This window comes from Rhinopithecus roxellana, chromosome 10, assembly GCF_007565055.1.
Source record: "Rhinopithecus roxellana isolate Shanxi Qingling chromosome 10, ASM756505v1, whole genome shotgun sequence".
In the NCBI taxonomy this organism is placed as follows: Eukaryota; Metazoa; Chordata; class Mammalia; order Primates; family Cercopithecidae; genus Rhinopithecus; species Rhinopithecus roxellana.
This window is the reverse complement of record NC_044558.1, coordinates 15533776-15550457: the sequence shown is the minus strand read 5'-3', so window position 1 is coordinate 15550457 and position 16682 is coordinate 15533776. Positions and strand designations below refer to the sequence as shown.

At 39.4% G+C, this 16682-nt stretch overlaps 1 protein-coding gene across 1 annotated transcript in view; it reads left to right on the top strand.

Annotated features, from left to right (window-relative positions):
- Positions 1-16682, top strand: part of PLBD1 (phospholipase B domain containing 1) — a 65671-nt gene that overhangs the window by 34585 nt on the left and 14404 nt on the right. The gene's annotated exons all lie outside the window — the stretch shown is intronic.

Sequence of the window (16682 nt, the reverse complement as noted above, 5' to 3'; positions counted from 1 at the left end):
TTGGCAAATAGAAGCCACTTTGTAAATGTAAATGGCTACATCTAAATTTATTTCAACAAATACCAACTGAGTATGTATCAAGTACAAGACACTTTGCTAGGCTCTGCAGCAGAAGCAATGAAGACATACTCAGGTACCACCTGGAGGGCCTGTAGTGTTTCTTTTATTTACTGCAATATCCATAGCACTTAACCTTAGTGTGTGGCATCGAGTACTTAATAAATTGCCAAATGAATGGATGAATGAATGTGTAAGTTTATAAACCTTACATTATAGTCTGGAGGACAATATAAAGTGTAATATGAATAAGAGTAATAATATTACTGAATACTGTATGTACTATAAAAGAAATGTAACCAATGTTGTCCATTCCAAGGGGGTGAGACTCACATCTGATTGTTGGGGAAAGGAAAGAGAGGATGACCTTTGAGATAGACCATGAAGGATGGCTAGAATTTGAAGAAGTAGAGATGGACGGGAGGACAGTCCCAGTAGAAGAGAGGTTGCAAATTCCTGGGTCTAAAGGCAACAGGCAGGTGATGTAAATGAATAAAGCAGGTCTGGTTTAAGAAAACAGAAAGTGGAGGCCGGGCGCGGTGGCTCATGCCTGTAATCCCAGCACTTTGGGAGGCTGAGGCTGGCGAATCATGAGGTCAGGAGATTGAGACCATCCTGGCTAACACGGTGAAACCTCGTCTCTACTAAAAATACAAAATTTAGCCAGCTGTGGCGGTGGGCGCCTGTAGTCCCAGCTACTCGGGAGGCTGAGGCAGGAGAATGGCGTAAACCCGGGAGGCGGAGCTTGCAATAAACCGAGATCGCGCCACTGCACTCCAGCCTGGGCGACAGAGCGAGACTCCGTCTCAAGGAAAAAAAAAAAAAAAGAGAGAGAGAAAGTGGAAACAATTGTAGCAAACATATGACCCATGGAAAGGAGGCAAGGATCAGCTTTCACTATCTGTTCTCCATCCAAGAATTTCCAGATCCTCCAACTTAAGATAAAAAACCATGTATTCAAAAAAACAGAACTCACTCTGTAAATCCAACAAAGGGTGTGTGTTAGCATGTGTTAGCCCCAGCCTCCTCAGGAAACATTAAGAGCAAAGTCAAGGAGAAAACACTAAACATCTAAGAGTTCAACTGGATACACTGTAACCAACATGACCTTTAATTACATATCTGTAACTTATGGGGTGGTTATACCAAACACCTGTCATATCTATCTACCTTTGTCAGAATATGTTTGGTCTTCCTATCAGAAATTCCTTTTTATTTTCAGAGTCAGGGTCTCACCCTATCACCCAGGCTGGAGTGTAGCGGTACAACGATAGCCCACTGCAGCTTTGACCTCCAGGGCTCAAATGATCCTCTCGCCTCAGCCTCCCAAGTAGTTGACACTACAGGCACACATCACCATGTCTGGCTAATTTAAAAACATTTATTTTATTTAGATTGGATCTTGCTACATTGTCCAGGCTGGTCTTAAGCTCCTGGGCTCAAGTGGTCCTCCAGCCTCAGCCTCCCGAAGTGCTGGGATTAAGGTGTGAGCCATCATGTCCAGCCCCTATCAGGAATTCTGACCAAGGGCATAACCCAGTATTTCTCTGTCCTTGTGACCTGATCCTTTCTTTGAAACCACTTTGATTTCATCTTTGTCTTAGTTTGCTTAGTTGTTTTAGCATTGAGGGGGACTAGGGACTCCTCTCTCTGAGTTAGACTGTGTTTGATTCTTTCACATTCTATTACACTGACATTTAAGGACAGCAAGAGACAGAGCAGTCCAGTATTCTTCCTCTTTCTCATCTTTGTGATAAAATGCAACATTCAGATGTTGTGTGCACTGCTTTGAAATCTCTGTGAAATACAGTGCTCTCCAGTAGTGTTAACAGTCCTGGACCCCAGAGGTAGTGATGCAGAAGGTCATGGAAGATTTTCTTATGAAATGTATAATCCTGTTAACATTTGCATATGTATCCTTCCAGATGAGATACACAAATAGATATCATAGATAATATGTAGAACTTTTTGGAGCAATTGAAACTCCAAGAGAGCAAAAGACACTTTTATATATACCCCAAGACATTTTTACAGGAGCCAATGGAACAGTGGGATTCATATTTTCTCTAACTGGGCAGCTTTGTTCTCAGCACCAAACAGGCAAAACATGTGCAGTCTCATTTATGTTACAAATTATTTTATTAAGGGACCAGCAACACTGGATTCATCGAATAGACATGACATAGAACTATGCTTTGCGATGAAGCTCATGCCATCTTAGCTGCTGAGTCCAGAACAAAGCTGGATGGCTTCCTTGTTTTTCTTTGATGGAGGAGTGCCATGGTAGGTTGAATAGGTTAGGAATGTCAAGTTATTTTTTAATCAAAGAACGCAGAGCCTGGAGGCTCTTCAAGATCTGTGCAAGGATATTAAGAATTCCTGAGTCAGCAGTTGAGAATAATGTACTGTGTTTTTGAAATTTGCTAAGAGTGTAGATCTTAAGTATTCTCACTACACACATGACACACAAAGGTAGCTATGTGAGGTGCTGAATATGTTAATTAGTTGGATTGTGGAAATCATTTCACAATGTATAGGTGTATCAAAACATCATGTAAACCTTGAATATATACAATTTTTATTGTCAATTATGCCTCAATAAGATTGGAAAAAAGAGGATGGAAGTGAAGTTAATTAGGAATTAAGCAAATAACTTGTGTTGACATAACAGTTTGTATGTTTGTATTAACATTAAATGGAGGCAATATAAAAATTAAAAACAAATGAAAAGAATTCCTGAGTCAGAACATACAGATCAACTCAAGAAACATTCCTGACTTGGCTGAGGCACGTTAGAGATGATGGTAACTGGGATGCTACAACTACCATCATGCTAAAGATACAGAGAATTCTGAGAATTTCATATGCTCCTATCCACCTTTTACAACACATCATGGCCTTCCTGTTATATTTTTTGGAGTGACCATCAAGATCATTGCCATGAAAAACGCTAAAGCTTCAAGACGGGGTATTTTTGTGTGTTTTCTGAGGTTTGTAGGAAGGAAAAAGTCAGAGCTTGGACAGCTGCTAAACTCTTTCAACGTATGAAGTCCAACTGCTTTACTTTGGTGAGCCATATCTTTCTCGCTGTAAAATGAGGCTAATAGATTGCTTGCTTCATAAAGTTGTAAACATTATATAGTTTATTCATCAACAATTTTCTGTTAAATTGGGCTAGGCAAAGGATTGTTGATGGAGACTGGCATAGACACAATTCCTACTGTCACAGTTTACTTTCTGTTGAGAAGTAGAGGCCAATAAAAAAAAATGACATTAGAGTGTGATTTTTGTAATAAGAGAAAGACTAGTCTGGGAACATTGAGAAAGCTAAGAGAAAGGAAAATTTAAGTCGAGGCACAAAACCAAGATAATTTAGCCAAGCCCAATGGGGATACAGTGGTAGAAAGTTCCTTGAGGAACAAACAGTATATGGGCAAGAGACAGCATGAAGAAGGCCAGAGAGAGGGAATGAGGCACGACATGAGGCCCCTAAAGTGACAAGTGAAAGGCACATGAGTAGATTTGCACTTGTGGATTATCTGGCCCATTAGAGGAGGACAAGAGAGGCTGCCAGCAGAACATTGAGAAGGCTGGTGCAATAATCCAGGCAATTCAAACCACCATATTTTGTAAATGGTCAATCAGCATATGGATGGAAGCTTGATAATCCCTCTTCAAGAGGATAACAAATATGACTGCTGAATTACTGAAACACAACACAACGTTATGTGTCCTCCTGTTGTCCTTGCAAGAATCCTTGAGGGATAATTACCTAATAAGAATTGTCAGGACACTCCCCAAATTGTACTCTAGCATGGGAGAATAGAAGGAACAATGGTAATCCTTCACATTGATCAATAATACAAAAGGATTTGCTGCCTTCAGTATGCCCAAACGTATTGAAGCCAGTCTCATGCTGTACGTTCACCAGAGCCTCTGTTCATTCCATAAAAATAGAGGTGGTTATAGGTTAAGAAAACAGAGTAATTTGTATTAATTTAGAAAGAATTTAAGGTGATTTGGTTGTTTAACAGGCTTGGTCTTTTTTAGTCTTTTCTAAAAATACAAAGTGGAGACTGAGGAAATTATTTCACCTAAAGAGGCTAACATGCAATACCCAGGGAAGGTCAAAAGTATACCAAAGTATATCAAGTGCTGATAACCTCAGTACCACCCTTAGGTCTGGGCACAGGAACCCCCACCCTCCCAGCTTGGAATTACCTTCCTGAAAATTACCTAAATCCCCCTCCAGCATCCTGAGACCGGCCAGGCTGGCAGTATCTTGACCTGTGTCTCTGGGCATCCAGTTTAGAAAGCTCCTTTCCAGAAAATTTCTAAATCCCCCTCTAGTACCCAAGACTGACCAAGATGGCTGAGCCATCCAGGTCAGCTTCTTGAGCCCAGAAAACAATGCACATGAGCCTTTGTCCCATATCTCCCTATCTGGGGGCTCTTCTCCACTCCTGCCCACACATGGGTTCAACAAGATGCCCCAAGGAGCTCTGGGACTCAAGCCTATGGCCTGGTCCTGGTAAGCAGATTCCTCTAGTTGGCCCTCACAGTATATATTTTTTGCAAGATGGTGCATAACCTAGCTGTCAGAATGGCGGTCACAATGAGCTGGGGTGGCTCTCACGTCAGAGCATATGTTCAGGGATCTATGCTACTGAAAGCCACCTCTTACCCTTGGGTTTCAGCATGCAGCAGGGGAGGACAGTAAAGCGAAAGCGAACTTCGACCTATGAGCTCCACATCTGGCCCGTGTGGTGGCCTCCTCACCCCTGCAGCTGTGCACCGTGTGTCAGGCAGTCCTTGGGGTGGGCTAGGCCTGGCCCCTCTGAGGCCTTTTGAGAACCTTGCTCTACAACACAAACGGGCCTTTGTAGCAAATCTTTTGCTGCAGTTGATGATGTGACTTCCTACTGCCTTGAGTCAGTCTTAAAACAGATGGATTTTTCTTGTGGGATTGGGACAGCTCTTCCAGCTTGGCTTACAGGCTTCTCACCTATCCTGCCCACTGGTACCCGTGGGTGAGGAGTGAAGGTGGGGGAGGGTTCAGCATGAAAAGAGATCAGGCTCATGAAGACTTGAATTGACTTAAATTGTGAAGACTTAAATTATGAAGACTTCGCTTAAATTTTCCTGGGGCTTTGAGCCTATTCTTTTATCTTCTTATGTACCTACTTTCAAGTACATGCACTTAACATTTAAACGGGCTAAGCAGGCTCATGCCTGTAATCCCAGCAGTTTGGGAGGCCAAGGCAGGTGGATTGTCTTAAGCTCAGGAGTTCAAGACCAGCATGGGCATCATGGCAAGACCCCGTCTCTGCAAAAATACAAAAAAATTAGCCAAACGTTGGTGGCTTATGCCTGTAATCCCAGCTGCTTGGGAGGCTGAGGCTGAAGAACAGCTTGAGCCATGGAAGCAGAGGTTGCAGGGAGCCAAGATAGCACCACTGCACTTCAGCCTGGGGGACAAAGTGTGGCCTCATCTCAACAACAGCAGCAACAACAACAACAACAACAACAACAACAACAACAACAACAAAGAGATTACATTCTAGGGAGGCAGCAATTAGCCTAAAGAGTCCAACAGAAAACATGTTGATCTATGTTTACGCTGTAAAATTCCCAGTGTAGCTTTAGTGACCATAAAAGTATCATTCACAATTTTTTTAACACTCTGGTAAGATTTGCATTTGTGATCAACATTAACAAAGCATAACAAGGATTTTTGAGTCATTAGAAGCCAGGATTCACAGGTGGCATGATAGTTGTTGCAGAGTCATTAAGAGAATGGTGTTAGGGAACTGCAGAGGCAAGGAGATCTGTGTTGTTTGAATACAAACAGGTTCCAAAAAGTCATGGTTTTGTAATAACAGTATTGCTACCTTTTTCTCATGACAAAAAATAGAAACTTAGCCAGGAAGAATGCATTTAATAATAAAGAATACAAAGAGATGGTACCTGGATACTATAAAGAATCTTCACATGCACTGATTGGACAATAGACAAAACAGAGTGCCTTTCTCTGCCCACCATCCTAAATCTTCAATGATAAATCATCATACCTCACATGTACCTATGAATTTTTAAATATATGTTTTTAATCAAATTGTTTGTATAGGCAGGGGTCCTGTTAAAACAAACAAACAAACAAAAACACTTGCCTGAGGCACTGGATACCCCCAAAAAAGTGACTTTGAATAGCCTTGTTCTAGAAGTTTCTGTCCCTAACAAGAAGGGTTTTGAATACATGGTCTGTTTTGCCTAGCAACTACTGAGGCTAAGTAAGGAAGGTAGAAGCCCTGCACTAGCCCTCCCCGTACACGTACTTATTTTGGCAATACAAATCAATAATCAAGGAGGTAAGACAAAGAGATAAATCACTAGAATACGATGGCACTGAAATGGCAGCCAATACAACTGTGTGAAGACCTCAGCACAAAGATCTGATAGTTTTAACCAATTCAGAGAAAATTCACTTGTCAACAACATTGAGTCTTCCAATCCACTAATATAATCTATTTGTTTATTTAGGTCTTTAATTTGAGTCATATTATGTAGTTTTCAGTATTTAGGTCTTACATACCTTTAAGTAAGTTAAATCCTAAGTTATGTTTGATGCTCCTGTAATCAAGATATTTTAAAATTCTTTTTTCAGTTGTTTGTTCTCATGTATATTTATTGATTACCCATTGTTACATAACAAATTGCTCCAAAAATTAGTGGCTAAAAACAATAATGATTTAGTTACTCATGGTTTCTGTGGATCAGGAATTTAGATAGGGCACAGTGAGGATAATCTGTCTCTACTATGACTGGGGCCTCAGCTGGAAGACTTCAAAGACTGAAGGGCTGAAATCTCTGATAGCTTAACTGAGACTGGAGTATGGGCTTCTAAAGCGACTTACTAACATAGCTGACAGGGTGGTGCAGGCAATTCGTTCCTCTTCACTTGGGCCTCTCCTCAGAACTGCTTGAGTGTCCTTCATGGCAAGACCCCTGACTTCCTCCAGACCAAGCCATCCAAAAGAACGAGGCAGAAATAGTAATGGCTATTGTGACCTCACCTCAGACGTCAACACTCACTTCCACCAGGTTCTATTAATTAGAAGCAAGGTATTATGACCAGCGCACATTCAAGGAAAGGGAATTAGAATCCACCTTTTAAAGAGAAGGGTGCCACATAAGTTGTGGAAATTTGAAAACTACCACAATATAGTATACCTTTTTTGTACATTATTATCCTGAGATCTTTTTAAGTTCACATATCACTTCTAATAGCTTTTTTTATAGATTCCTTAGGATGTTCTATATATACAATCATGTCATCTCTAAAGACAGTCTGACTTCTCCCATCCCTTGTATGTCTTTGTTTTTTTTTGTATGATTGTGCTGGAGAAGACCTCCAGAATAACGGAGACCGTAAGTGGTGAGCATGGAAATCCTTGCCCAATTCCTGACCTGGGATGAAAAGTATTGTCTTTCACCATTAAGTATGATGTTAACTGCAGATTCTTTGTAGATGCCCTTTGTAATGTTAAGGAAGGTCCCTGCTCTTCCTACTTTATTTAATATTTTTATCAATAAATGAGTGTTGCATTTTTCTGAATTCCTTCTCAGCAACTGTTGAAAGGATTATACGAAGTTTTTCCTGTATTAATATGATGAGTTACATTGATTGATTTTCAGATGTTAAACCACTTGAAATTCCTGAGTTAATCCTCACTTAGTCATGATGTGTTATTCTTTGTATTTATTTTTAGTTCAATTTACTCACATGTGTTAATGATTTTTTTCATGTTTCATAGTATATATATGTATATTATAAAAATAAACCACCATACATTTTTTTTTTTTTTTTTGAGACAGAGTCTTGCTGTTGCCCAGGCTGGAGTGCAGTGGCACGATCTTGGCTCACTGCAAGCTCCGCCTCCCGGATTCATGCCATTCTCCTGCCTCAGCCGCCCCAGTAGCTGGGACTACAGGGGCCTGCCACCACGCCCGGCTAATTTTTTGTATTTTTAGTAGAGATGGGATTTCACCGTGTTAGCCAGGATGGTCTCGATTTCCTGACCTTGTGATCCGCCTGCCTGATGGCTGTTTTTATGTAGCAATTAATGTAGGCATTCCTGCTTTCAGGTTCAAGTGTGAATCAAAGCATATTTTAATTTGCTATCACAAATGGAATGTCTTTACTTTCAAACTATTTGTGGTTTTGTGTTTGCTGTATGTCTTTTGTAGACAGATAATTAGTACATTTTGCTTTCTTTTCTATCAAGTTTGAGTCTCTTACTTTTGATGGAAGTGTTTGGTCCATTTACATTTACTGTAAATATTTATATATTTAGATTTAAGTCTGCCATTTCACTATTTAGTTCATTTCATCTTTATTTTGTTTCTCTGTTCCTCCTTTCCTGTCTTCTTTTGTGTTAAACATTTTAACAAAGATTTTCTAACAAAATAGTCTATATTTTAATACTCTAGTTGGCTTTCTAGCTATATTTATTGGCATTTTTAAAATTGTTGTCCCTGGGGCTTGTGATATGCATCTTGAACTCATCACAATTTATGTAAAGTTAATAAGCAATTATGTCTACTAAAAAGTATATAGGAACCTAAAATGGTAATTATCCCATTTAGTGCCTTCCATCCTTTATGCTATTGTTGTCATATATATGCTACATCTATGTATGTTATAAATACACCAATATGGTGTTAAGATTTTTTACTTAAAAACTTACTGTCTTTTAAAAAATTAAAACAAGAAGTGTGCGTGCATGTGTGTGTGTGTGTGTGTGTGTGTGTGTGTGTGTGTGTGTGTGTGTTGAGAAGTAAGCTGTTAATTATATTATTTTCTGCTCTAATTTTTTTCTGCATTTAGATTTTTGGTGACTTCAGCTTTCTGGTGGGCTAACTCTAGTCTTCTTTGTGGTTATTTTAAGTTTGTTGTGCTGATAGGAACTGTAAATTAATGTTTTTCATTAAAGGTAGGGCTTTTTCACCACTTATAGCTTCACATATTTTTTCCTCTTTTCTCTCTCTTCTTCCTCTGGGACTCCAGTCAATTATCCATCAGATGCTATACATTTTTGCACAAGTCTCTGGGGCTTTGTAAATTTTATTTAGTTTGTTTTTTTTTTCTCTCTGTTTTTCAGATTGGTTGATTCCCATTAATCTTCTATCTTCAGGTTTTCTTTGTTTATTTTTTCTTTTTAAATTTTATTTATTTATTTTGAGATGGAGTTTCACTCTTGTTGCCCAGGATGGAGTGCAGTGACGCAATCTCAGTTCACTGCAACCTCCACCTCCCAGGTTCAAGCGATTCTCCTGGCTCAGCCTCCCAAGTAGCTGGGATTACAGGCATGTGCCACCACGTCTGGCTGATCTTGTATTTCTAGTAGAGACGAAGTTTCACCATGTTGGCCAGGCTGGTTTCCAACTCCTGACCTCAGGTGATCCACCTGCCTTGGCCTCCCAAAGTGCTGGGATTACAGGCGTGAGCCACCGTGCCCAGCCATAATCTTCAAGTTTTCTAATTCCTTCTTCTGCCGTCTCAAATTTACTGTTGAAGTATACAGTGAATTTTTCATTTCATTTACTGTACTTTTCAGGTCTAGAATTTCAGTTTTGTTCTTTTTTTAATTTCTAATTTTATGTTGAGATTCCTTCTCTGGTAAATCTTAATACCATATTTTCCTGTTTTGTCTTTTTCCACTAAACCCAATATCAAGGCCTACTTGGAAACAGTTTCCAGTGACTTAAGTGTGGGGTCATATTTTACTTTTTCTTTTGAGGTGACAAATATACCAAATACCATGACTTGATCATTACACAATGTATATATATATTTAGTATATTCTTCACCACAAACATTTATCAGTTCCTTATGGTAAGAACATTCAAAATCCTCTTTTGTAGTTATTTTGAAATATGTAATTCAATATTGTTATTGTGCCTGGTAATTTTTGGTTGAAATGTGGACTTGAAAAATAGCACACCATAGTGTCTCTGAATGTGTATTTTTGAGAATTATGTTTTATTTTATTTTTAATTGACATATAATTGTACATATTTATAGGATACAGTGTGATGTTTTAATGCATGTATACATTGTGTAGTGAACAAATCATGGTATTTAGAATATTCCTCACTTCAAACATTTATCACTTTCTAATGGTAAGGACATTCAAAAATCTCTTTTAGTTATTTGAAATATATAATATAATATTGTTAACTATAGTAAGCCTACTGTGCAATAGAATACCAGAACTTTTTCCTTGTATCTAACTGTAATTTTGTACCTGTTGATTAAACCTTTCCAACCTTACCTACCCTCCCCAGCTGCTGGTAAGCATTGTTCTACTCTACACTTGTATGAGATTGGCTTTTATAGATTCCAAATCTGAGTGAGATTGTGCAGTATTTGTCTTTCTGTGCCTGGCTTATTTCATTTAACAAAATGCCCTGAGGGATCATCCACATTGCCACACATGACCTAATTCGATTCTTTTCATGGCTGAATAGTATTCCATTATACATATATGTATCACATTTTCTTTATCCAGTCATCTGTTGACAGACATTTAGGTTGATTCCATACCTTGACTATTGTGAATAGTGCTGCAATAAGCATGAGAGTGTAGACATCTCTTTAACATACTTAATTCATTTCCTTTGGATAAATACCCAGCAAGGGGTCTAGTTTCATTCCTCTCCATGTAGGTATCCAGTTTGCCGAGCACCATTTATCAAAGAGAATTTTTTCCAATGTGTGTTCTTAGTTTCTTTGCCAAAAATCAATTTGCTGTAAGTGTGTGAATGTATTTCTGTATTTTTTATTCTGTCCCATTAGTATATATGTCTATTTTTATGCCAGTACTATGCTGTTTTGGTTATTTAGCTTTGTAGTATATTTTGAAGCCAGGTAGTGTGATGTTTCCAGTTTTGTTTTTTTTTTGCTCAAGATTGCTTTGACTATTTGGGGTCTTTTGAGGTTCCATACAAATTTAAAGATTTTTTTCTCTTTTTATGAAGAATGTCATTGGTATTTTAATAGAGCTTGCACTGAATCTGTATATTGCTTTGATTAGTATGGACATTTTAAAAAATATTCCTCAAATCCTTAAACATGGAATATCTTTCTATTTGTATCCTCTTCATTTCTTTTGTCAACATTTTATAGTTTTCATCATAGAGATCTTTCACCTCCTTAGTTAAGTGTTTGTTTTTGTAGCTGTAGTAAATGGAATTGCTTAATTTTTTTCTGATTGTCTACTATTGCCATATAGAAATGTTATAGATTTTTGTATATTTATTTTGTATCCTGCAACTGTACTCAATTTACTTATTAGTTCTAATAGTATTTTGGTGAAGTTTTCAGGGTTTTCCCTATATAAGATTATGTCATTTGGAAGCAGGGACAGTTTGATTTCTGCCTTTTCAATTTGGATGCCCTTTTTATCTTTCTCTTGCCTCATTGCTTTGGCTAGGACCTCCAGTATCATGTTAAATAAAAGTGGGGCATTTGTGTCTTGTTCCAGATCTTAGAGGAAAAGCTTTCAACTTTTCCCCATTCAGTATGATGCTAGCTGTGAATTTGTTATATATGGGCTTTATTGTGTTGAGTTACCTTTCTTGTATATCTATTTTGTTGAGAGTGTTTATCATGAGGGGATGTTGAATTTTTTTAAATGTCTTTTCTAGATCAGTAGATTCAACATCCCTTCATGGGTTTGTTCTTGATTCTGTTAATGTGATGTATTATGTTTATTGATTTGCATATATTGAACCATCCTTGCATCCCTGGAACAAATCCCATTTATTATGGTGAGTGACTTTTTTTAATGTGCTGTTGAATTCAGTTTTTAAATATTTTTTTGAGGAGTTTTGTATCTATATTTATTAGGGATATTGGCCCATAGATTTCTTTCTTTGTTGGGTCCTTGTCAGGTTTTGGAATCAGGGTGATGCTGGTCTCATAGAAAGATATTGGACATATTCCCTCCTCTTCATGTCTTTTGAATAATCTTCAAAGGATTGGTATTAGTTCTTCTTTAATGTTTTGTAAAACTCTTCAGTGATGCCATTGGGTCCTCGGCTTTTCTTTTTTGGAAGACTTTTTATTACTAATTCAATCTCATTACTTGTTATTGGTCGGTTCAAATTTTCTATTTCTTCGTGATTCAATTTTGGTAAGTTTTATGTGCCCAGGAATTTATTCATTTCTTCTAAGTTTTCATATTTGTTGGCATAGAGTTCTCCATCTCTCTCTCCAAACTTAGGAAGTTTCTGCTATTATTTTGTTAAGCTTTCTGTGCCCTTCTCCATCTCTTCTCCCTCTCAAGTTTCTTTTTCTTTTTTTTTTTAAGATGGAGTCTGGCTCTGTCGCCCAAGCTGGAGTGCAGTGGCGCAGTGGCACAATCTCGGCTCACTGCAAGCTCCGCCTCCCAGGTTCACACCATTCTCCTACCTCAGCCTCCCAAGTAGCTGGGACTACAGGCACCCACCACCGCGCACAGTTAATTTTTTGTGTTTTTAGTAGAGATGGGGTTTCACTGTATTAGCCAGGATGGTCTCGATCTCCTGACCTTGTGATCCGCCCGCCTCAGCCTCCCAAAGTGCTGGGATTACAAGCGTGAGCCACCGCGCCCGGCCTCAAGTTTCTATAGTGTGAAAATGTGTTTGCTTAATGGTGTCTCATAGGTCTCGTAGGCTTTCTTCACTCTTCAAATGAAGAGCTGTCTTCAGTTCAGAAATTCTTTATTCTGCTTGGTGTAGTCTGCTGTTGGAAGTTTCCATTATATTTTTTCTTTCATTCATTAAAGTCTTCATCTCCAAGAGTTTTTTTTAAATGATATCTCTGTTGAATTTTTTATTCATATCATGAATTGCTTTTCTGATTTTATTGAATTGCCTATCTATATTCTCTTGAATTGCACTGATTTTCCTTAAGATCATATTTAAAATGTTTTTTATGCAATTAGTAAATTGCCATTTCTTTAAGGTCAGTTATTAGAGAGTTATTGTGTTTTTTTGGTGGTGTCATGTTTTCTTGCTTTTTCATATTTCTTGTGTCCCTGCATTGATGTCTGGGCATCTGATAGAATGGATGCCTCTTCCAGTTTTATAGAGTTGTTATCATAAGGAAAGATTTTTGCCTGCAGATGTGTCCAAAGGTGTCAGTTGTGTAGGGTGCATTGGCTTTGGTTCCAGGTGGATGCAGGAGTGTAGTCACCATGCAGTTTTTTCAGCTGTAGTCAATGTTAGCAATTTCTATGGATGCCTCAGTGGCATCCTAGCCTGCAGGAGTTTGTATGGCAGCTCTGTCAAGTCATATGCATGGCCTTTCTGCTGGTGGCAGGGGTGCCAGGTTGTTTCATGCACCATGTGTGGACAAGGCCTACTCCAATAGGATTAGACACAGTCTCTCCTCTGGGGGCAGGAGTGCCAGGCTGTTACACACAAGTACATAGGGACTGCTCCTTCAGGGTAAGGTGTGGCCTCCCTGCTGGGTAGGATCATCTGTTCCTTGGGGGTCAGGACACCACATGGGCTCAGGCACCAAGGTGATGGCTGTTTCGCTGGGCCTGTGCTCTGAGTTATTGAGGTTGAGGTGCTGCAGCCACAGGGATGGGGAAGATGGAGTGCCTCCTAGGCAGCATATTCCTGGTGGATAGGAAACAGTAGCTGCTCGACTGGTGAGTGGTGTGCTACTGTTTACAAGCACAGTGTACTTGCAGCAGAGCCTCAGGATGGGGAGAAACAAACAGTGGTTACTGGCCCTCCAGAGCACAGTGCACTGTAGTAGTGGCGCCGGTCTCAAGATGGTGCTGTACCTCAGCAGCTTAGATCACAGAGGAGAAGGTGGCACAGTGTGGGCTCATTCTTTATAATACAGCCATGTGAATGCCAGGCAGCTCCCTAGAATGGGTTCATGGTTTGTGAAAACTGCAGAATTCTCAAGCAGCAAAGACTAAGTGTTTGCATCTTTAATGGAGATTGCTGGGAGTTCTCCTGCTCACTTTTTCTCCATAGGGAGACTGCCTCCTGGTTTCATACCAATCCTGACTGGGAAGACGGAGTGGCAAAGGCAGAATGTTTCACTCTTTTTTTTATGCAGCCATCCCAAGTCTCCATGCTCCACTGGGTCTCTGCAACTCCCTTATTGTACTCCTTTGGAACACTTTAGTGTTCTCCTTTGGATACTCTAGTCAAAATATAGCTGTTTATTCACCATTTTGGTTCTTTTTTTTTGTGGGGAAATGAATGTTAGGCACCTCTAGTCAGACATCTTGCTGAAGTCACTTGTTTCACTTTTTGTTTTTAACAGGCAATTACCTTGCTTGCACTCAAACTTCAATGTATGTCACCTGCACAGTGTGCAGCAACCAATGTCCTTCCTCAGTGTTGCTTACTTCCAGCTGCTGCTTCAACCTGGTCCTCTGGAGGTTGCTCCTGCATCTGTGTAATTTAGCAGCCAGTGAAAGATGTTGGCAGCTCATATTCATATTATAGAGCTAACTGTCTTTGTGATTTCCTTGATCCTAAGGTTTCCCCTATATTCCCATTTGGTTTTCCAGTTCTTACCTTTGTCCTCTGACAGCTTGAGGAATTTGAGCTGCATACGCGTTGGGAACCCTGGCAGTAAACTCACTTATCTCAATTCTAGAGCAATTCTGTCTTACAAGGGAAAACCTTCTCATTTCTTTCTGTTTTCACCCTGGGCTCCCTGGCGTTTCCCACATTCATGCACAGTTAGTGGTCAGTCAGGGAACTGGACAGGGTTCATATTCAGATTTTGAATCTCTGCTCTTGTAGTTCTCTTGCTCCCAAAATTTTCCTCTTAAATTCTCAGCTGTTCTGCAACACTAGACTTTGACCTCACCATTTCAAACCAGAACGACTGTAGTTTTCCATAACTAAAGTTGGGTATGGGCTATATATTAGTTTGTTAAGGCTGCCATGACAAAGACTGGGTGGCTTAAACAACCAGAAACTAATTATTCTCCCAGTTCTAGAGGCTAAGAGTCCCAGATCAAGATATTGACAGGTTTGGTTTATCTCTTTGACTTACAGATGGCCACCTTCTCACTGTGTTCTCACATGGCCTTTTCTCTGTGTGTGCATATACCTGACATCACCTCCTGTTTTTTTCTAATTTATGTTTTTATTTTTTTATTTTTTGAGATGGAGTCTCACTCTGTCACCCGGGCTGGAGTGCAGTGGCATGATCCCAGCTCACTGCAACCTCCACCTCCCAGGTTCAGGTGATTCTCTGGCCTCAGCCTCCCAAGTAGCTGGGACTACAGGTGTGTACCACCACACCTGGCTAATTTTTTGTATTTTTAGTAAAGATGGGGTTTCACCGTTAGCCAGGATGGTCTCGATCGCCTTACCTCGTGATCCACCTGCCTTGGCCTCCCAAAGTGCTGGGATTACAGGCGCGAGCCACTGCCCCCGGCCCACTTCCTCTTCTTCTAAGGACACCGGTCATGTTGAATTAGAGTTTGCCCATAAGACCTCAGTTGACCTTAATTACCTTTTTAATGCTCTGTATCCAAGTATAGTCTATTTTCAGGTACTATGGGTTAAGACTTCAACATATGAATTTCGAGGAAACAGAATTCAGTTCATATCAGGGGTTTAGGAATACATGCAGGCAAGGAAGCCTCATACTCCATCTTAACCAATGCTGTACTAACGTTCTGTTTCTCCCTGCCTTTGGTCATTCCTAGTATCTTCAAATCATTGCTTTAAATAATTTTATACAGTTTTATAATTATTATTTGTGGGAAAATCACTCAATTTTATCATGCTGCTATTATTGGAATACTCGCTCTTGATACCAGCTTTTTAAAAATTTTTTAATTTTTTTTTGGCCAGGTAATACATAATACCCTAGTGCTTTTCATATTAACAAAGAGTAGCACAAGAGCTCCTTTTAGATGGTTTTACTAACCTTCAGGACAAGTAAGTTATTTCTCCTTTGAGCTTCCTAGGTACCCTGTGCATAATTTCTTCAGAGCCCATATTCTGTATTCATGTCTGTGTCCCTGGAGGAGCACAGAGCCTTGCATATTATAATCATTGAATAAATATTTATGGAAGGAAGTAGAAAAGAAGGAAGGAAGGAAGGAAGGAAGAAGGATTAGAGGAAAATCAGAAAGGAAGGAGATAGATGATGTCCACTTTGATGTGGACATGGTAGGAACTGTAGGAAAGAAAGATGGGCAATAAAACAAGGAGGGGGTGGGGACTGCCTAAGAGATCACACTTCCGATTGTAACTTGCTTTCTATTCATCCTGCCCTCCCTTTCATACCCTGGATTTGAGAACAGAAGTCTAAGATGTTCAGGAATTGTAAACAAGGGACTTTAGATGCAAAACCTACGTGTTCAGAAGAGGACTTGTTACTTGAAGAGAATCCTTTGTAGTAACCAGATGATAAATAACATGAATGGGACCTGACTAGTTTTATGGGAATTAGGCAGAATTTAAATTTTAAAAAAATTACTATAAGCTTGTGTTCAACTTGTTATTAAATAGAAAGGAAAACAAAAAACCTGAATGTGTTTAGCCCCTACCATGTACCTGGCTCTGTCCCTGACACTATGCTAAAC